Source organism: Tachyglossus aculeatus, chromosome X1, assembly GCF_015852505.1.
Source record: "Tachyglossus aculeatus isolate mTacAcu1 chromosome X1, mTacAcu1.pri, whole genome shotgun sequence".
Lineage (NCBI taxonomy): Eukaryota > Metazoa > Chordata > Mammalia > Monotremata > Tachyglossidae > Tachyglossus > Tachyglossus aculeatus.
Genome location: NC_052101.1, coordinates 9,157,153 through 9,179,701, shown reverse-complemented (window position 1 = coordinate 9,179,701; position 22,549 = coordinate 9,157,153). Strand labels below are relative to the sequence as shown.

At 46.3% G+C, this 22,549-nt stretch overlaps 1 long non-coding RNA gene across 1 annotated transcript; it reads right to left on the bottom strand.

Annotated features, from left to right (window-relative positions):
- Positions 1-3: 3 nt before the first annotated feature.
- Positions 4-21,822, bottom strand: LOC119919471. Its single transcript, XR_005447692.1, has 3 exons — positions 21,690-21,822; positions 15,339-15,430; positions 4-840 (listed from the first exon to the last, which is right to left on the bottom strand). It is a non-coding gene; the product is annotated as an uncharacterized LOC119919471 (long non-coding RNA).
- Positions 21,823-22,549: the final 727 nt, after the last annotated feature.

Here is a 22,549-nt window from a genome sequence, read left to right as displayed (position 1 = left end):
GCTGCGATTTCCCGATGCGCCGGATTTCGGTCTTTAGACGCCTGGAAGGAGCGTCTGCGATTTCCCGATGCGCCGGCTTTGAGTCTTTAGACGCCTGGAAGGAGCGTCTGCGATTTCCCGATGCGCCGGCTTTGGGTCTTTAGACTCCTGGACGGAGCGTCTGCGATTTCCCGATGTGCCGGCTTTGGGTCTTTAAGACTCCTGGAAGGAGCGTCTGCGATTTCCCGATGCGCCGGCTTTGAGTCTTTAGACGCCTGGAAGGAGCGTCTGCGATTTCCCGATGCGCCGGCTTTGGGTCTTTAGACTCCTGGACGCAGCGTCTGCGATTTCCCGATGTGCCGGCTTTGGGTCTTTAGACTCCTGGAAGGAGTGTCTGCGATTTCCTGATGCGCCGGCTTTGAGTCCTTTATGCACCTGGAAGGAGCGTCTGCGATTTCCTGATGTGCCGGATTTCGGTCTTTAGACTCTTGGAAGGAGCGTCTGCGATTTCCTGATGTGCCGGATTTGGGTCTTTAGACGCCTGGAAGGAGCGTCTGCGATTTCCTGATGCTCCGGCTTTGAGTCCTTTATACGCCTGGAAAGAGCATCTGCGATTTCCTGATGCACCGGATTTCGGTTTTAGGCTCCTGGAAGGAGCATCTGCGATTTCCTGATGCGCCGGTTTTGAGTCTTTAGACGCCTGGAAGGAGCGTCTGCGATTTCCTGATGCGCCGGCTTTGGGTCTTTAGACGCCTGGAAGGAGCGTCTGCGATTTCCTGATGCGCCGGCTCTGAGTCTTTAGACTCCAGGAAGGGGGGTCTGCGATCTGAAAAGCGAACGACGGTGACGAATATTCAATACCTAAAAATTAGAGTTAAGAATAACGGAGATACTCGTTGAGCGCTCACTGGGCTAAGTCTCGAGGCAGACAATGACGATAATAATAATTATTAAACTTAAGCGCTGATAACTGAGATACTCGTTGAGCACTCACTGGGCTAAGTCGCGAGGCAGATGATGACGATAATAGTAATTATCGAACTTAAGCGCTGATAACTGAGATAATCAGTCATATTTATTGAGCACTGTACTAAGCGCTTGGGAAGTACAAGTTGGCAACATATAGAGACAGTCCCTACCCAACAGTGGGCTCACAGTCTAGAATACCTAAAAATTAGTTAAGATTAACTAAGATACTCGTTGAGCGCTCACTGGGCTAAGTCTCGAGGCAGACGATGACGATAATAATAATTATCGAACTTAAGCGCAGATAACTGAGATACTCGAGCGCTCACTGCGCTAAGTCTTGAGGCAGACGATGACGATAATAATAATTATCAAACTTAAGCGCTGATAACTGAGATACTCGTTGAGCGCTCACTGCGCTGTCTCGAGGTAGTAGATGATGAAAATAATAATTATCGAACTTAAGAGGCAGACGATGACAATAATAATTATCAAACTTTAGCACTGACTGTCTCAATTGCAGAACTGCACTTTCCAAAGGCTTCGTACAGTGCTCTGCACACTCTAAGCACTCAATAAATATGATCGAACGAAGGAATGAATAATAATAACGATGACGGTATTTGTTAAGCGCTTACTAGGTGCCAGGCACCGTACTAAGCGCTGGGGTGGATACAAGCAAATCGGGTTGGACGCAGTCCCTGTCCCACGTGGGGGCTCACGGTCTCAATGCCCATTATACAGATGAGGGAACCGAGGCCCAGAGAAGTAAAGCGACTTGCCCAAGGTCACACAGCAAGCAAGTGGCAGAGACGGTTTCTGTACCCAAGTCTCCTGACTCCAAATCCTGTCCTCTTTCCGTTAGGTCAGGCTGCTGGGATTTGCCGTCGCTCTGTACTGCCTGAGGTCACTTGGTTTGGTGCCACAGCACCTGTACATATGTATATATGTTTGTACATATTTATTACTCTATTTAACTTGTACATATCTATTCTGTTTATTTTACTTTGTTAGTATGTTTGGTTTTGTTCTCTGTCTCCCCCCTTTTAGACTGTGAGCCCACTGTTGGGTAGGGACTGTCTCTATGTTGCCAACTTGTACTTCCCAAGCGCCTGTACATATGTATATATGTTTGTACATATTTATTACTCTATTTATTTATTTTACTTGTACCTATCTATTCTATTTACTTTATTTTGTTAGTATGTTTGGTTTTGTTCTCTGTCTCCCCCTTTTAGACTGTGAGCCCACTGTTGGGTAGGGACCGTCTCTATATGTTGCCAACTTGGACTTCCCAAGCGCTTCGTACAGTGCTCTGCACACAGTAAGCGCTCAATAAATACGATTGATGGATTGATTGTTTCAAAACTAGGTTAATAATGATGGTGTTAATTAAGCGCTTACTATGTACAAAGCACCGTTCTAAGCGCTGGGGAGGTTACAAGGTGATCAGGTTGTCCCACGTAGGTCTCACAGTCTTCATCCTCATTTTACAGATGAGGGAACTGAGGCCCAGAGAAGTGAAGTGACTTGCCCAAGGTCACACAGCTGACAAGTGGAGGAGCCGGGATTTGAACCCATGACCTCTGACTCCAAAGCCCAGGCTCTTTCCACTGAGCCACGCTGCTTCTTTAACCACAAGACTATTCTATTTATTTTATTTTGTTAGTATGTTTGGTTTTGTTCTCTGTCTCCCCCTTTTAGACTGTGAGCCCATTGTTGGGTAGGGACTGTCTCTATATGCTGCCAATTTGTACTTCCCAAGCGCTTAGTACAGTGCTGTGCACATAGTAAGCGCTCAATAAATGCAATTGATGATGATGAAAAGACTAAGAGAAAGCTATGAAACATTCACGGGCATTGAAAACACCCCTGCTGCGCCTTACTTTCCCTTCGATCACTCAGTCCCTGCTTGACTCTTCTCATTCCCCCGTCTCCATTTCCCACCCCATCATCAATCGTCATCATCAATCGTATTTATTGAGCGCTTACTGTGTGCAGAGCACTGTACTAAGCGCTTGGGAAGTCCAAGTTGGCAACATAGAGAGACAGTCCCTACCCAACAGTGGGCTCACAGTCTAAAAGGGGGGCTCACAGTCTACCCCAATACCTTATCGATCGATCAGTAGTATTTACTGAGCACTTACCAGTTACAGGCACTGTGATCCCCACCTACACAGCGTGGGGAGGCTACAGAAGGGGAGACGGACATTAAAAATCAATTAAAGATGGGTAATAACGATAAAATGATGATGGCATTGGTGATGATGATGGCACTTACTATGTGCCAAGCACTGTTCTAAGCACTGGGGGAGATATGAGGTAATCAGGCTGTCCCAGGTGGGGCTCAGTCTTCATCCCCATTTTCTAGACGAGGGAACTGAGGCCCAGAGAAGTCAAGTGACTCGCCCGAAGTCACACAGCTGACAGAGCTGGAATTTGAATCCATGACCTTGACCCCCAAACCTGTGCTCTTTCCACTAAGCCACGCTGCTTCTCTGTACATAAGTGCTGGGGCGGTGGGGTGAAGAATCAAGGTGCTAAGTAATAATAATAATGATGGTATTTGTTAAGCGCTTACTATGTGCCAAGCACTGTTCTAACCACCCTATATGTTGCCAACTTGTACTTCCCAAGCGCTTAGTACAGTGCTCTGCACACAGTAAGCGCTCAATAAATACGATTGAATGAATGAATACAAGGTAATCAGGTTGTCCCACGTGGGGCTCACAGTCTTCATCCCCATTTTATTCATTCATTCATTCAATTGTATTTATTGAGTGCTTACTGTGTGCAGAGCACTGTACTAAGCGCTGGGGAATACAGGTTGTGACATCTAGAGACGGTCCCCACCCAACAACGGGCTCACAGTCTAGAAGGGGGAGACAGACGACAAAACAAGACAGAAGAGGTGACTGAGGCACAGAGAAGTGAAGTGACTCGCCCGAAGTCACACAGCTGACAGAGCTGGAATTTGAATCCATGACCTCTGACCCCCAAACCTGTGCTCCTTCCACTAAGCCACGCTGCTTCTCTGTACATAAGTGCTGTGGCGGTGGGGTGAAGAATCAAGGTGCTAAGTAATAACAATAATGATGGTATTCGTTAAGCGCTTACTATGTGCCAAGCACTGTTCTAAGCACCGGGGTAGTTACAAGGTAATCAGGTTGTCCCACGGGGGGCTCACAGTCTTCATCCCCATTTTATTCATTCATTCTGATCACCTTGTAACCTCCCCAGCGCTTAGAACAGTGCTTTGCACATAGTAAGCACTTAATAAATGCCATCATCATCATCATCATTCATTCAATCGTATTTATTGAGCGCTTACTGTGCGCAGAGCACTGTACTAAGCGCTTGGGAATACAGGTCGGTGACATATAGAGACGGTCCCTACCCAACAACGGGCTCACAGTCTAGAAGGGGGAGACGGACAACAAAACAAGACAGAAGAGGTAACTGAGGCACAGAGAAGTGAAGTGACTCGCCCGAAGTCACACAGCTGACAAGGGGCGGAGCAATCAATCAATCAATCGTATTTATTGAGCGCTTACTATGTGCAGAGCACTGTACTAAGCACTTGGGAAGTGCAAATTGGCAACACATAGAGACAGTCCCTACCCAAAAGTGGGCTCACAGTCTAAAAGGGGGACACAGAGAACAGAACCAAACATACCAACAAAATAAAATAAATAGGATAGAAATGTACAAGTGAAATAAATAGAGTAATAAATATGTACAACCATATATACATATATACAGGTGCTGTGGGGAAGGGAAGGAGGTAAGATGGGGGGATGGAGAGGGGGACGAGGGGGAGAGGAAGGAAGGGGCTCAGTCTGGGAAGGCCTCCTGGAGGAGGTGAGCTCTCAGCAGGGCCTTGAAGGGAGGAAGAGAGCAGGATTAGGAGCAGGATTAGAACCCACGACCCGACTCCCAAATCTGGGCTCTTTCCACTGAGCCAGAAGAGGGCAAACAGCGGAGGTCGGGGCTTATTCAAGGAAGGTCCCTTGGGGGAGATGTGATTTTAGTAAGGCTTTGAAGACGGACGAGAGCGGTGGCCTGTCATCTGGATACTCTTGCACACAGTGGGTGCTCAGTAAAGATTATTGATCGATTGCTTGCAGCGGGGAGGAGAGGGAGCCACAACATAGCCAAGACGAAGCCACGGGCTCCGCAGTAAGAGAGAGGACATTGAAGTGCAACACGGGTAAAATGGGCAGGAGGGTTTGTTTGTTGATTTTTTCGGAAGCGGCGTCTCTTAGACACATACTGCGGGCCAAGTTCTGATACTGAAAGCTCCGATAAATACGAGATAATCCGGCTGGTCATAGTCCCTTTCTCCCGTGGGGCTCAGGCTCTACGGAAGAAGAGATATTCAATCTCCATTTTACAGATCAGGAAACAGACATATCAGCGTGGCTCAGCGGAAAGAGCCCGGGCCTTGGAGCCACAGGTCATGGGTTCCAATCCCGGCTCCGCCAACTGTCCGCTGGGTGACGTTGGGCGAGTCACTTCACTTCTCTGGGCCTCAGTTCCCTCATCTGCAAAACGGGGATGAAGACTGCGAGCCCCCCGTGGGACAACCTGATCACCTTGTAATCTCCCCAGTGCTTAGAACGGTGCTTTGCACATAGTAAGCGCTTAATGCCATTATTATTATTATTATTGTTATTTATTGAGCGCTTACTGTGTGCAGAGCGCTGTACTAGGCGTTTGAGAAGTACAGTTCGGCAACAAAGAGAGACAATCCCTGCCCACAGTGGGCAGAAGGGGGAAGTCAGACAATAAAACAAGTAGACAGGTTTCAATAGCATCAATATAAATAAGTAGAATTATCCCCAGACTGAGCCCCCTCCTTCCTCTCCCCCTTCTCCCCGCCTTACCTCCTTTCCCTCCCCACAGCACCTGTAATATATGTATATATGTTTGTATGGATTTATTACTCTATTTATTTATTTATTTTACTTGTACATATTTATTCTATTCATTTTATTTTGTTAGTATGTTTTGTTGTCTGTCTCCCCCTTCTAGACTGTGACCATCTCTATATGTTGCCAACTTGGACTTCCCAAGCGCTTAGTACAGTGCTCTGCACACAGTGAGCACTCAATAAATACAACTGAATGAAGGAATGAATGAATGGGTTCAAATCCCGGCTCCGCCACTTGTCAACTGCGGTCACTTAACTCCTCTGTGCCTCAGTTCCCTCATCTGTAAAATGGGGATTAAGACTGTGAGCCCCCCGTGGGACAACCTGATCACCTTGTAACCTCCCCACCGCTTAGAACAGTGCTTTGCACATAGTAAGCGCTTAATAAATGCCTCTGTTATTATTATTAAAATGGTGCTTGGCACATAGTAAGCGCTTAACAAATACCATCATTATGATTATTAAATAGGCCGAAGGGTGGTCAGCAAGGAGGCTGATGCAGTAGTCAAGGTGGGAAACAATCGACCAGAGCGGGAGCGGTTTGGAGAGAGGAAAGACTTCCTCTCTCCCTCCTCCCCCTCTCCAATCAATCAATCAATTATATTTATTGAGCGCTTACTGTGTGCAGAGCACTGTACTAAGCGCTTGGGAAGTACAAGTTGGCAACATAGAGAGACGGTCCCTACCCAACAGCGGGCTCACAGTCTAGAAGACTCCTTCCCTTCCCCACAGCACCTGTATATATGTATAGATGTTTGTATGGATTTATTACTCTATTTATTGATTTATTTATTTTACTTGTACATTTTTATTCTACTTATTTTATTTTGTTAATATGTTTTGTTGTCTGTCTCCCCCTTCTAGACTGTGAGCCCACTTTTGGGTAGGGACCGTCTCTATATCAATCAATCGTATTTATTGAGCGCTTACTGTGTGCAGAGCACTGTACTAAGCGCTTGGGAAGTACAAATTGGCAACATATAGAGACAGTCCCTACCCAACAGTGGGTTCATGTTGCAAACTTGTACTTCCCAAGCGCTTAGTACAGTGCTCTGCACACGGTAAGCGCTCAATAAATACGAGTGAATGAATGAAAGACTGGATTCTAGAGATGTCGCAAAGGTCCAACCGGAAGGATTTGGGGGCAGACTGAACAGGAGTCGAGGAGAGTGCCAATGTGACAGGTTTGTGCTCATAATAATAATAATTGTGGTACTTGCTAAGCGCTTACTATGTGCCTTGTACATATTTACTATTCTATTTATTTCATTTTTGTTAATATGTTTTGTTTTGTTGTCTGTCTCCCCCTTCTAGACTGTGAGCCCACTGCTGGGTAGGGACCTCTCCCCCTCTCCATCCCCCCATCTTACCTCCTTCCCTTCCCCACAGCACCTGTATATATGTATATATGTTTGTACATATTTATTACTCTATTTATTTTACTTGTACATATCTATTCTATTTTATTTTGTTAGTATGTTTGGTTTTGTTCTCCATCTCCCCCTTCTAGACTGTGAGCCCACTGTTGGGTAGGGACCGTCTCTATATGTTGCCAACTTGTACTTCCCAAGCGCTTAGTACAGTGCTCTGCACACAGTAAGCGCTCAATAAATACGATTGATTGATTGATTGTCTCTATATGTTGCCAACTTGTACTTCCCAAGCGCTTAGTACAGTGCTCTGCACACAGTAAGTGCTCAATAAATATGATTGAATGAATGCCAGGCGCTGTACTAAATGCTGGGGTGGATACAAGCAAGTCGGGTTGGATACGGCCCCTGTCCCACGTGGGGCTCACGGCCTCAATCCCCGTTTTACAGATGAGGTAACTGAGGCCCAGGGAAGGAAAGTGATTTCCCTAATAAATGGCAGAGGCGGGATTAGAACCCATGACCTTCTGACTCCCACTGGGCCACGCAGCTTCAGGGGGGCTGGGGGTATTCTCTACACTCATGGGAAAGTCTGGGGGAGGGCAGGTCTGGATGGGAAGACGACGAGCTCTGTTTTAGACGTGTTTAGTCCTGAAAGCACTTAAATGGATTTAATTGGTCTCGATAATAACAATGACGGCATTTGTTAAGCGCTTACTATGTGCAAAGCACTGTTCTAAGCGCTGTCACGGGAAGCCGGAATCACTAACTTGAGAAATAGCGTGACCTACGGTCTCCGAGTCATATTACTGTATTTCATTCAATCGTATTTACTGAGCGCTCACTGTGTGCAGAGCGCTGTACTAAGCGCTTGGAAAGTACAATTGGGCAACAGATAGAGACGGTCCCTACCCAACAACGCTATTTATTTTATTAATGATGCGCTTTTAGACTGTGAGCCCACTGTTGGGGAGGGACTGTCTCTACCTGTTGCCAATTTGTACTTTCCAAGCGCTTAGTACAGTGCTCTGCACACAGTAAGCGCTCAATAAATACGATTGATGATGATATAGCTATAATTCTATTTATTCTGTCGGTATTGACACCTGTTTCCTTGTTTTGTTATTTTTTTAATCTGTCTCCCCCTCCTAGACTGTGAGCCCGCTGTTGGTTAGGGGCTGTCTCTATCTGTTGCCGATTTGTACTTTCCAAGCGCTTAGTACAGTGCTCTGCACAGAGTAAGCGCTCAATAAATACGATTGATGATGATGATGATATAGCTATAATTCTATTTATTCTGTCGGTATTGACACCTGTTTCCTTGTTTTATTTTTTATCTGTCTCCGCCTTCTAGACTGTGAGCCCGCTGTTGGTTAGGGACCATCTCTGTTGCCGATTTGTACTTCTCAAGCGCTTAGTACAGTGCCCTGTACACAGTAAGCGCTCAATAAATACGACTGCATGACTGAGTCAGAGGACCTCCGCCTCCGCCCGTCTGCCTGCTCTGTGTGGCCTCTGCCAAGTCACCTCACTTCTCGGAGCCTCGGTTTCCTCATCTGTCAAATGGAGATTAAATTGAGATTCTCGGAATTTGCCGTCTGTTCATTTTAAGAGATAGCAGCTGGACCCAATTAGATTTGTCAAAAAAAAAAATAATAATAATCATCGTGAGCCCTCTCTTTTAGACTGTGAGCCCTCTGTTGGGTACGGACCGTCTCTATATGTTGCCAACTTGTACTTCCCAAGCGCTTAGTACAGTGCTCTGCACACAGTGAGCGCTCAATAAATACGATTGATGATGATGATGATCCAGTCAAAAAATAATCCTAATAACCGTCCAGTTAACCGTCTGCCTTGGCTGCTTCACTGCTGTATCTGCACACTTTAGTCTTACAAAGCAGGAGAAGTTCCTGGTGGGCCAGGGATTGTCTCTATTGCTGTACTGGACTTTCCCAAGCGCTTAGTACAGTGCTCTGCGCACAGTAAGTACTCAATAAATACGATCGAATGAATGAAAAAGGGACAGTGTATGTCATTACACTGTACTAAGTCTAAGCGCTTACTAAGTAAGCCCTTAACAGTACTTAATAGTACTAAATCTAAGCGCTTAGTACAGTGCTCTGCACATAGTAAGCGCTCAATAAATACGACTGATGATTAGCATTATTAATGCTCAGCCTCTTTCCTTAGCATGCTGACCGCACTTAGTTCTACGCATTGCATTAAGTGCTCGATAAAAGGGAATCAATCAGTCGTATTTATTGAGCGCTTACTGTGTGCAGAGCACTGTACTAAGCGCTTGGTGAGTACAAGTTGGCAACATATAGAGACGGTCCCTACCCAACAGCGGGCTCACAGTCTAGAAGGGAGAGACAGAGAACAAAACATATTAACAAAATAAAATAAATAGAATAAATATGTACAAGTAAAATAAATAAGCAGCCTGGCCTACTGGATAGAGCGCGGGCCTGGGATTCAGAAGGATCTGGGTTCTAATTCCGCTCTCCTCCTTGTCTGCTTGTCCCCACTCTGGGCTCACAGTCTTAATCCCCATTTTCCACCTAATTAAGAATAATGATGGTATTTGTTAAGCGCTTAGTATGTGCCAGGCACTGTACTAAGCGCTGGGGTGGATACAAGATCATGCGGACACGGGCCCTGCCCCACTCTGGGGTCACAGTCTTAATCCCCATTTTCCACCTAATTAAGAATAATGATAGTATTTGTTAAGCGCTTAGTATGTGCCAGGCACTGTACTATGTGCTGTGTGACCTTGGGCAAGTCACTTAACTTCTCTGGGCCCCAGTCACCTCATCTGCAAAATGGGGATTGGGACTGTGAGCCCCATGTGGGACAGGGACTGTATCCCCCCCAATGCTTAGTACAGTGCCTGGCATATGTTTGTACATATTTATAACTCTGTTTATTTATTTTTTTTGTACATATTTATTCTATTTTGTTAATACGTTTTGTTTTGCTGTCTGTCTCCCCCTTCTAGACTGTGAGCCCGCTGTTGGGTAGGGACCGTCTCTGTATGTTGCCAACTTGTACTTCCCAAGCGCTTAGTCCAGTGCTCTGCACACAGTAAGCGCTCAATAAATACGATTGAATGAATGAATGAATGAAGAATACCACATACTAAGCGCTTAACAAACACCACAATTATTATTTATTGCGTGGAAAATGGGGATTTAGAATGTGAGCCCCACTTGGGGCAGGGACTGTTTCCAACCTGATTAGCCTGTACCTACCCCAGCGCTTAGTACAGTGCCTGGCACATACTAAGCGCTTAACAAATGCCATCATTATTATTATGTGGAAGGTGGGGATTGAGACTGTGAGCCCTACGGGGGACAGTGACTGTGTCCAACCTGATTAGCTTGTAATAATAATAGTAATAATAATGATAATAATAATAATAGCATTTGTTAAGCGCTTACTATGTGCAACGCACTGTTCTAAGCGCTGGGGGGGGGGATACAACGTGATCAGGCTGTCCCACGTGGGGCTCACAGTCAATCCCCATTTTACAGATGAGGGAACTGAAGCTCAGAGAAGTTAAGTGACTTGCCCAAGGTCACACAGCACATAGTACAGTGCCTGGCACATACTAAGCGCTTAGCAAATACCATCATTATTCTTAATTAGGTGGAAAATGGGGATTAAGACTGTGACTCCAGAGTGGGGCAGGGACCTTGTCCGCATGATCTTGTATCCACCCCAGCGCTTAATACAGTCCTGGCACATACTAAGCGCTTAAAAAATACCATCATTATTCTTAATTAGGTGGAAAATGGGGATTAAGACTGTGAGCCCAGAGTGGGGCGGGGACCGTGTCCGCCCTGATGAGCTTGCATCCACCCCAGCGCTTAGTACAGTGCCTGGCACATACTAAGCGCTTAGCAAATACCATCATTATTCTTAATTAGGTGGAAAATGGGGATTAAGACTGTGAGCCCAGAGTGGGGCGGGGACCGTGTCCGCCCTGATGAGCCTGTATCCACCCCAGCGCTTAGTACAGTGCCTGGCACATACTAAGCGCTTAGCAAATACCATCATTATTCTTAATTAGGTGGAAAATGGGGATTAAGACTGTGAGCCCAGAGTGGGGCAGGGACCGTGTCCGCCCTGATGAGCCTGCATCCACCCCAGCGCTTAGTACAGTGCCTGGCACATACTAAGCGCTTAACAAATACCATCATTATTCTTAATTAGGTGGAAAATGGGGATTAAGACTGTGAGCCCAGAGTGGGGCAGGGACCGTGTCCGCCCTGATGAGCTTGCATCCACCCCAGCGCTTAGTACAGTGCCTGGCACATACTAAGCGCTTAGCAAATACCATCATTATTCCTAATTAGGTGGAAAATGGGGATTAAGACTGTGAGCCCAGAGTGGGGCAGGGACCGTGTCCGCCCTGATGAGCCTGTATCCACCCCAGCGCTTAGTACAGTGCCTGGCACATACTAAGCGCTTAGCAAATGCCATCATTATTCTTAATTAGGTGGAAAATGGGGATTAAGACTGTGAGCCCAGAGTGGGGCGGGGGCCGTGTCCGCCCTGATGAGCTTGCATCCACCCCAGCGCTTAGTACAGTGCCTGGCACATAGTAAGCGCTTAACAAAGCCCATAATTGTTATCATTATTATTATTATTATTATTATTATTGTTGTTACTATAAGGCGGGCTGACAGTGTTCGGGTGAACTCACCGGGCGGGCGGTCGGGCAGCCGTCCGTGGGCCCTGCAGCAGCACGTTTAGCTGCAGGTTTAGCTGCAGAATCTGTTGCAAATTCGGCTGCAATTTCTGCAGGCCCGGCCCAGGCGCGCTCCCGAGGGGAGGGGGCGGAGCCTGAGGCCCGGAGGCCCCGCCCCCTCCTCCCGGCCGCCCAATCACACGCCTGTCCTCGGCGTGGGCGTGCCCCGAGGCCCTGAGTCCCCGCCCCCTAGACACGGCCGGCCAATCACAAGCCTTTCCGATAAGTGGGCGGAGCCTGAAGTCCGGAGGCCCCGCCCCCTGAACCCGGGCCAGCCAATCACACGCCTTCCTTCGGGGGGCGTGTCCCGCGGCGCAGAGGCCCCGCCCCTCCACTGGCCAATCACTCCTTTCCCCCTCCCTCGTGATTCCCACAGCGGCGCCTGACTCCCTCCCTCCCTCCCCCCCCCCCGCCCCCCCGACCGTACCACCGCTCCCTACAAGACGGGGGGAGCCGGGATTAGACCTCCATCTTTCGCGGGCCGCACCACTTCTTCACAAAAGGGGGGGAGAGCGAGGAGCAGGCCTAGACCTTTCGCGGGCCGTACCACTTCTCCCCAAAAAGGGGGGGGGGGGGAGAGCTAGGAGCAGACCTACATCTTTCGCGGGCCGTACCATGTCTTCCTAAAAGGGGGGTGGAGAGGGAGGAGCAGACCCAGATTTTTTCGGGCCGTACCACTTCTCCCTAAAACGGGGGAGAGTGAGGAGCAGGCCTACATCTTTGTCGGACCCTACCACTTCTCCCCAAAAGGGGGGGGAAGAGCGAGGAGCAGCTCTATATTTTCCTCGGACCGTACCACTTCTCCCTATAAGGGGGGGAGAGCGAAGAACAACCCTAGTTTTTTTCGGGCCGTACCACTTCTCCATATAAGAGGGGGGGAAGGGAGGAGCAGCCCTATATTTTTCTCGGGACGTACCACTTCTTCCTAAAAAAGGGGGAGAGTGAGGAGCAGGCCTACGTCTTTGTCGGACCCTACCACTTCTCCCTAAAACGGGGGGGAAGAGCGAGGAGCAGCCCTATATTTTTCTCGGACCGTACCAGTTCTCCCTATAAGGGGGGGAGAGCAAAGAGCAACCCTAGTTTTTTTCGGGCCGTACCACTTCTCCATATAAGAGGGGGGGAAGCGAGGAGCACCCCTACATTTTTCTCGGGCCGTACCACTTCTCCCTAAAAAAGGGGGAGAGTGAGGAGCAGGCCTACATCTTTGTCGGACCCTACCACTTCTCCCTAAAATAGGGGGATTGGGTGGAGAGCGAGGAGCAGCCCTATATCTTTCGGACCCTACCACTTCTCCCTATAAGGTGGGGGGAGAGCAAGGAGCAGCCCTATATTTTTCGGGCCGTACCACTTCACCCTATAAGAGGGGGGAGAGGGAGGAGCAGCCCTATATTTTTTCGGGCCGTACCACTTCTCCCTACAAGGTGGGGGGAGAGCGAGTAGCAGCCCTATATTTTTTGGGACCCTACCACTTCTCCCTATAAGAGGGGGGAGAGCGAGGAGCAGCCCTATATTTTCCGGACCGTACCACTTCTCCCTATAAGGGGGGAAAAGGGAGGAGCAGGCCTTGCACTTTGGCGGGCCGTACCACTGATCCCTGGAAGGGGGGGGAATTAGGGCGGGGCGGACAGTCGTACTTTTCCCCTGAAGGGGTCGCGGGCCGTACCATTGCACGCTGTAAGGGGGGAGAGAGAGCGCGATGACGTCGTGGGCCCATGGGCCGTACCACTGCCCTTGGGAAGGGGGGAGAGCCGGACTGTAAAATTCCCAGGCTGAATTGCGCGGGCTGAACCATTGCGCTCTGTAAGGGGGGGGAGGGCGGGCCGTACCACTGTTCCCCGGGAGGGGGAGCCCCCTCCCAGCCCTGCCATTTCTTCATTCATTCATTCATCCCATCGTACTGAATTAATGATAGCATTTATTAAGCGCTTACTATGTGCAAAGCACTGTTCTAAGCGCTGGGGAGGTTCCAAGGTGATCAGGTTGTCCCACGGGAGGCCCACAGTCTTCATCCCCATTTGACAGATGAGGGAACTGAGGCCCAGAGAAGTGAAGTGACTCGCCCAAAGTCACACAGCTGACAAGCGGTGCAGCTGGGATTTGAACCCGTAATAATAATAATGATAACAATAATGATGATGGTATTTGTTAAGTGCTTACCATGTGCAAAGCACTGTTCTAACAGCTGGGAGGATGCAAGGTGATCAGGTTGTCCCACATGGGGCTCACAGTCTTAATCCCCATTTTACAGATGGGGGAACTGAGGCCCAGAGAAGTTAAGTGACTTGCCCAAGATCACACAGCGGACACGTGGTGGAGTCGGGATCCGAACCCATGACCTCTGACTCCAAAGCCCGGGCTCTTTCCACAGAGCCCGCTGCTTCTCTAGTACAGTGGCTGGAGCTTAGTAAGCACCTAACAAAAACCATAATAATAATAATTATTATTCCCTGTCACTTGCTTCAAATTTTAAAAAGCTGTTGTTGGGAAAAATCATCATCATCATCATCAATCGTATTTATTGAGCGCTTACTATGTGCAGAGCACTGTACTAAGCGCTTGGGAAGTACAAATTGGCAACATATAGAGACGGTCCCTACCCAACAGTGGGCTCTGTTGTCCACAGCGGACTTGACATGACTGACTCCATTTTGTGTATACTAACAGTAACCCTCCATTTTGTGCAGGCTGAGAGAACAACTCCTTTTTGTATTGTTTGCAACGGATGCCTTCAAGGCAATTAACAAGTAACACTTATATATGTAAGGTCCTAGGTCGGATGACATTCTGACAACATAAGATAACAGAATTTAGGACTACATCCTGACTAGACAGTGACAACAGAAGATAACAGAATTTAGGATGACAACCTGACAAGACAGTAACAACAGAAGATAACGGAATTTACACACCTATTTATACAAGGCCATAAGGCAGATAACAACCTTAACAAGGCAGTAAAATCATAGAATTTACATTCATCCTGTCGGTCCTAATTGGATTCCTGAAATTCCTAAATGCTCCCTCCCATGTTGCTGTGACTCAATAAAAGACACAGTGAGAATGGGATCGGGGCTGCTTGTCACTCGTACCTCTCCCGGGAGGTGAACGGGCAGGTAGCCACTTTCCTTCTTTACTGCTCTATCTGAACTCATGTCTCCGAGTCATTTTTCCTATCTGCATCACCACCCTGGGTACAAGAACCCTGCGGCCGACTTACACCGATTAACCTATTTTGCACCCTACTTGTCGATAACAGGCTCACAGTCTAAAAGGGGGAAAAATGAACGCCAGCCGGCAAAATGGGGCAGCTGTTCTCCCCCCTCCATAAAGAACGTACCTGTGCTTTGGGATTTCTTGAAATTGCTGAAATCTCAGGTCTCTTCCACACCCAGGTTTTGGGGCATCATGGAGAAGATAATCCCCATCTCTCTGAAAGGGGAAAACAAAAAATAGTTCGGCTGTTCCAGCTCTAGCCGCAGTCCTCTTTGCTTTACGCCTTGGACGGGGGGTGACCACGGTAAATAGGGGGATTAAAAATTTAGATTTGGGCATCATCATCATCATCATCGATCGTATTTATTGAGCGCTTACTATGTGCAGAGCACTGTACTAAGCGCTTGGGAAGTACAAATTGGCAACATATAGAGACGGTCCCTACCCGTCAGTGGGCTCGGTTTGCATTTCAATCCATTTTATTTGGATTATTTGGATTTGATAAGTCTTTTAGACTGTGAGCCCACTGTTGGGTAGGGACTGTCTCTATAGGTTGCCAATTTGTACTTCCCAAGCGCTTAGTACAGTGCTCTGCACATAGTAAGCGCTCAATAAATACGATTGATGAAGATGATGATTTGTTGAGGCCCTACTGAGAGCTCACCTCCTCCAGGAGGCCTTCCCAGACTGAGCCCCTTCCTTCCTCTTCCCCTCGTCTCCCTCTCCATCCCCCCATCTTACCTCCTTCCCTTCCCCACAGCACCTGTATATATGTATATATGTTTGTACATATTTATTACTCTATTTATTTATTTATTTTACCTGTACATATCGATTCTATTTATTTTCTTTTGTTAGTGTGTTTGGTTTTGTTCTCCGTCTCCCCCTTTTAGACTGTGAGCCCACTGTTGGGTAGGGACTGTCTCTATCTGTTGCCAATTTGTACTTCCCAAGCGCTTAGTACAGTGCTCTGCACACAGTAAGCGCTCAATAAATACGATTGATGATGATGATGATGATTTATTTTATTTTGTTAGTATGTTTGGTTTTGTTCTCTGTCTCCCCCTTTTAGACTGTGAGCCCACTGTTGGGTAGGGACTGTCTCTATATGTTGCCAATTTGTACTTCCCAAGCGCTTAGTACAGTGCTCTGCACATAGTAAGTGCTCAATAAATACGATTGATTGATTGATTGATTGATTACTGTGTGCAGAGCACTGTACAAAGCACCTGCGAGAGTACAAGAGAACAGTTGCCCGCAGTGAGGTCACATCTAGATGGGGAGATGATAGAAAATATGAATAAATAAATGATGCAACAAAAAATTGTGAAGCAGTGTGGCCTTGTGGAAAGGGCACGGGTCTGAGAATCATAGGACTTGGGGTTTAATCCTGGCTCGGATACATGTCTGGGTGACCTTGGGCAAGTCAAGTCATTTCTCTGTGGCTCAGTTACCTCATCTGTAAAATGGGGATTATTAATCATAATAATGATAATAATAGAAATCATAATGATGGTATTCGTTAAGCGCTTATGATGGCCAAGCGCTGTTCTAAGCCCTGGGGTAGATCCAAGGTGATCAGGTAGCAGTGTGGCTCAGTGGAAAGAGCATGGACTTTGGAGTCAAAGGTCATGGGTTCAAATCCCGACTCCGCCACTTGTCACCTGTGTGATTTTGGGCAAGTCACTTCCCTTCTCTGGGCCTCAGTGACCTAATCTGTAAAATGGAGATTAAGACTGTGAGCCCCCCCGTGGGACAATCTGATCACCTTGTAACCTCCCCACTGCTCAGAACAGTGCTTTGCACATAATAAGCTCTTAATAAATACCATTATTATTATTATTATTATTATTATTATCAGGTTGTCCCACGCGGGGCTGGCTCACAGTCTTAATCCCCATTTTACAGAAGAGGGAACTGAGTCACAGGGAAGTGAAGTGACTTGCCCAAAGTCACAAAAACTGACAACTGGCGGAGCCGGAATTAGAACCCACGACATCTGACTCCCGAGCCCGGGCTCTTTCCACAAAGCCACGCTGCTAGTGAGCTCCAGTAGAACCGAGATTGTGCCCAATCTGATTATTTTGTGTCCATCTAAGCGCTTAGAACAGTGCTCTACACGTAGAAATTGTACTGAACAATAATAATAATAATAATAACAATGGCATTTGTTAAGCGCTTACTATGTGCAAAGCACTGTTCGAAGCTCTGGGGGGTTTACAAGGTGATCAAGTTGTCCCACGTGGGGCTCACAGTCTTAATCCCCATTTTACAGATGAGGGAACTGAAGCTCAGAGAAGTTAAGTGACTTGCCCAAGGTCACACAGCAGACGTGTGGCGGAGCCGGGATTCGAACCCATGACCTCTGACTCCAAAGCCCGGGCCCTTTCCACTGAGCCACGCTGCTTCTCTAGTAGTATTCATAGTAGTATAGTAGTAGTATAGTACTAGTAGTATAGTCAATCAATCAATCAATCGTATTTATTGAGCGCTTACTGTGTGCAGAGCACTGTACTAAGCGCTTGGGAAGTACAAGTTGGCAACACGTAGAGACGGTCCCTACCCAACAGTGGGCTCACAGTCTAGAAGAGGGAGACAGAGAACAAAACCAAACATACTATCAAAATAAAATAAATAGAACAGATAGAGAAGCAGCGTGGCTCGGTGGAAAGAGCCCGGGCTTTGGAGTCAGAGGTCATGGGTTCGAATCCCAGCTCTGCCACATGTCTGCTGTGTGACCTTCATTCATTCATTCAATTGTATTTATTGTATTTATTGAGCGCTTACTGTGTGCAGAGCACTGTACTAAGCGCTTGGGAAGTACAAGTTGGCAACATCTAGAGACGGTCCCTACCCAACAGCGGGCCCACAGTCTAGAAGGAGGAGACAGATGACAAAACAAAACCTGTGGAAAGGTGTCAAAGTCGTCAGAACAAATGGAATTAAAGCTAGATGCACATCATTAAAAAAATAAATAGAATAGCAAATATGTACAAGTAAAATAGAGTGATAGAATAGAGTGATAAATCTGCACATGTAAAATAGAGTAATAAATCTGTACAAATATATATATATTTTATTTATATATATTTTATTATATATTAATACTATGTATATAATTATATGCATATACATATATCATATAAGTACTAATTAATATATATTTTATATATATATATATATATATATATATATATATATATATATATATATATATATATATATATATATACAGGTGCTGTGGGGAGGGGAAGGAGATAGGGTGAGGGGATGGTGAGGAGGAGAGGGAAAAGGGGGCTCAGTTGAATTAAATTGAGAAAAATCTCATTATCCACACAACCAAACAAGTGTAGCGGCATAAAAGTGGCCAGAGGGTATGGCCTTCACGCCATAACCCAGAGGCCCTTTGTGTTGAGCAGCTCAGTTGTGAAATTCACCAAGCCCCAGCCTTATCTCTATTTAAAACCGTCCTAAAGTCTTATCTACTGAAAAATGTTTGTTCAGACTAGATCAGTTAGTTTTCTATCTTCCATCCTAAAACCAAATAGAAAAGAAGAAGGGGGCAATAGAGAGAACGCTCTATGGTATTTCAAGTCTGACGTGTTATGAATATGTCTTAGCTTTTTAAAAATGGCATTTATTAAGCACTTACTATGTGCAAAGCACTGTTCTAAGTGCTGGGGAGGTTACAAGGTGATCAGGTTGTCCCACGGGGGGGCTCACAGCCTTCATCCCCATTTTACAGATGAGGGAACTGAGGCCCAGAGAAGTGAAGTGACTTGCCCAAAGTCACACAGCTGACAAGTGGCCGAGTCGGGATTCGAACCCATGACCTCTGACTCCAAAGCCCGGGCTCTTTCCGCTGAGCCAGGCTGCTTCTCAAGTTAAAGGGAAAGATTTCAGTTGTAAGAATACGAGGCAACGACGGCCGCCCCACTTCCCCTGCCCTCGACTTTTAGGGGGTAGAGGGGCTTCCGTATCTCAGAAACAGGAAGAGTATTCCGACCTTTGTACTTCCCAAGCGCTTAGTACAGTGCTCTGCACATAGTAGGCGCTCAATAAATACGATTGATGATGACCTGCCCAACGGAAAGAACGAGGGAATGGAATATGGGATGATAATCCCGTAGATTCGAGGTGTCGGCCAATCCTCCTTTAATACGGGACCAGCTCGGGGCTGCCTAACACGTTTCTTTGGCTAACGAGAAACGAAATTCGTCTTGGGCAGGGAACTAATTCATCATCATCATCATCAATCGTATTTATTGAGCGCTTACTATGTGCAGAGCACTGTACTGAGCTCTGGGGAAGTACAAATTGGCAACATCTAGAGACAGTCCCTACCCAACGGTGGGCTCACAGTCTAAAAGGGGGAGACAGAGAACAAAACCAAACATACTAACAAAATAAAATAAATAGAATAGATATGTACAAGTAAAAGAGCCTGGGAATACCGGATGATGTAGGCCTAAGAAGCAGCGTAGTTTAGTGGCTAGAGCCCGGGCCTGGGAATCAGAAGGTCACGGATTCTAATCCCTGCTCCGCCACTTGTCTGCTGTGTGACCTGGGGCAAGTCGCTTCACTTCTCTGGGCCTCAGTTCCCTCATCTGGAAAATGGGGACTGAGACTGTGAGCCCAATAATAATAATAATAATAATGTCATTTGTTAAGTGCTTACTATGTGCCAAGCACGGTTCGAAGCACTGGGGGGATACAGGGTAATCAGGTTGTCCCACACGGGGCTCACAGTCTTAATCCCCATTTTACAGATGAGGTCACTGAGGCACAGAGAAGTGAAGTGACATGTCCAAAGTCACACAGCTGACAAGTGGTGGAGCTGGGACTAGAACCCATGACCTCTGACTCCCAAGCCCGGGTTCTTTCCACTTTCTATAATGTGGGATAGGGACTGTGTCCAGCCTGATTAGCTTGTATCCGCCTCAGCGCTTAGTACAGTGCCTGGCACTCAGTAAGTGCTTAGCAAATACCATAGTCATCATCATTATTCATTCATTCATTCATTCAGTCGTATTTATTGAGCGCTTACTGTGTGCAGAGCACTGTACTAAGCGCTTGGGAAGTACAAGTTGGCAGCATATAGAGACTGCCCCTACCCAACAGCGGGCTCACAGCCTAGAAGGGGGAGACAGATGACAAAACAAAACATATTAACAAAATAAAATAAATAGCATAAATATGTACAAATAAAATAGAGTGATAAATACGTACAAACATACATACATATATACAGGTGCTGTGGGGAGGAGATGAGGTAAACTGAGGCCCAGAGAAGCCAAGAGACTTGCCCAATTAAGAACGTGAGCCCCATGTGGGACAGGGACTGTGTCCAACCTGATTAGCTTGTATCTCACCCAACGCTTGGTGTGGTGCTTGACACATAGTAAATAATAATCAATAATAATAATTATGGTATTTGTTAATCGCTTACTATGTGCCAACGCTTGGTATGGCGCTTGACACATAGTAAATAATAATAAATAATAATAATTATGGTATTAACTGCTTACTATGTGTCAAGCACTGTTCCAAGTCCTGGGGTAGATACAGGGTAATCAGGTTGTCCCACATGGGGCTCACACTTTTAATCCCCATTTTACAGTTGAGGTAACTGAGGCACAGAGAAGTTAAGCGACTTGCCCAAGGTCTTAGAGCCACCCTGATTTTTTCTCGGGTCAGGGCACAAGGATCTGTAGCCATGTTCTGCCTTTATAAGACTAAACTTAGAATGAGGGAATTGTTTAGGCTCTATGGCTTAAATAACATCCACATAAAAAATTATGTTTAGAATGAAATCACTAATTAGCAGACAGATTTCTAAAACTCATGGGTTAAAAGAAAATCAAAAGTATTTAATGAGTGCTTACTCTGCAGAGCACTAAACAATATGTTTGAGAGAGTATCTTAGGTACAGTGGCTGTGACCTCTGATCTCAAGGAACTTACGCTCCAGTGGACAAGTTCATAAAAATTACTTTTCTTGTAGTTTATTAAATGTATATATTCGCTTCGGTGAGAAAATATTTTAATGTATTCTCTTTCATAATTGATTTAATGCTGTAAATTGACCATTTATACAACACTTCAAAACTCACGTACCAGCGAAACTCACTTTAACATATTCATTCATTCATTCAATCGTATTTATTCAGTCAATCGTATTATATTGAGCATTTACTGTGTGCAGAGCACTGTACTAAGCGCTTGGGAAGTACAAGTCGGTAACTTATAGAGACGGTTCCTACCCAACAACGGGCTCACAGTCTAGAAGGGGGAAGCAGGCGACAAAACAAAACATACGATATAAGCAAATTCTTCAAGAGCAATCTCATATAAAGCAGTTAAAAGAGATTTAGCAAAAAGATTGAACAAAACCCAGCGGCAACAACAAAAAAAATCATAACCCGTACTGAGTTTTTTCACTGAAGTTGCTGAAACATTGAGTAGCGATTACTCACCGAAGATTTTCCCCTCCATGGTCTCCTGCCTCAGAAACTCTGCCCTGTTTAGCTCTGTCTCTGCAGTTTGCCTGTACACAAGGATGTGAAACTCCCTGATCAGATGACCAGGAACCACAAACTGTAATTAAGAAACTAATTTCAGTCTTTCTCTCTTTTTAAAGCCATTACCTAAAAAGTGACATTCCGTCAAATCTTTCAGATTATCGTTTCCCTTGCGCCTTATCGGAATGGCCTCGTGACGATTAATCGGAGGGCCCCGTCTCCCTTTTCCTGGGAGAATTAAAATGCCCTGTGGAGAAAGAGGTTGAGCTAACTCTAATGTCATGATTATATGACAGGGATGGGGCTGATCCCAAACATGACTGAATTATTTAGCGTGAAGACAGGGTGGAGCAAAGCCAGTTTGACTACTACCAAAGCATCCAGTAATGCAGGTGAGTCATTAATGCTACCACAGGTAAAAACACGTTGGAAAACTGTTGGTCTCACATCTACACATGCTTGGCAGACTTTAGGCTTGTTTACTTGGGCTTATTATTATTATTATTGTTGTTGTTTGTTGAGCACTCGCTATATATCAAGCGCTGTTTGAAGCACTGAGGTAGAAGATACAAGTTCATCAGGTCAGACAGAGTCTGACTCAGTCTATTTACAAGGGAAAACAAGCAGGGAATTCCCATTTTACAATGGACAGAGAAGCAGCATGGCTCAGTGGAAAGAGCATGGGCTTTGGAGTCAGGGGTCATGGGTTCGAATCCCGGCTCTGCCAATTGTCAGCCGTGTGACTTTGGGCAAGTCACTTAACTTCTCTGGGCCTCAGTTCCCTCATCTGTAAAATGGGGATTAAGACTTTGAGC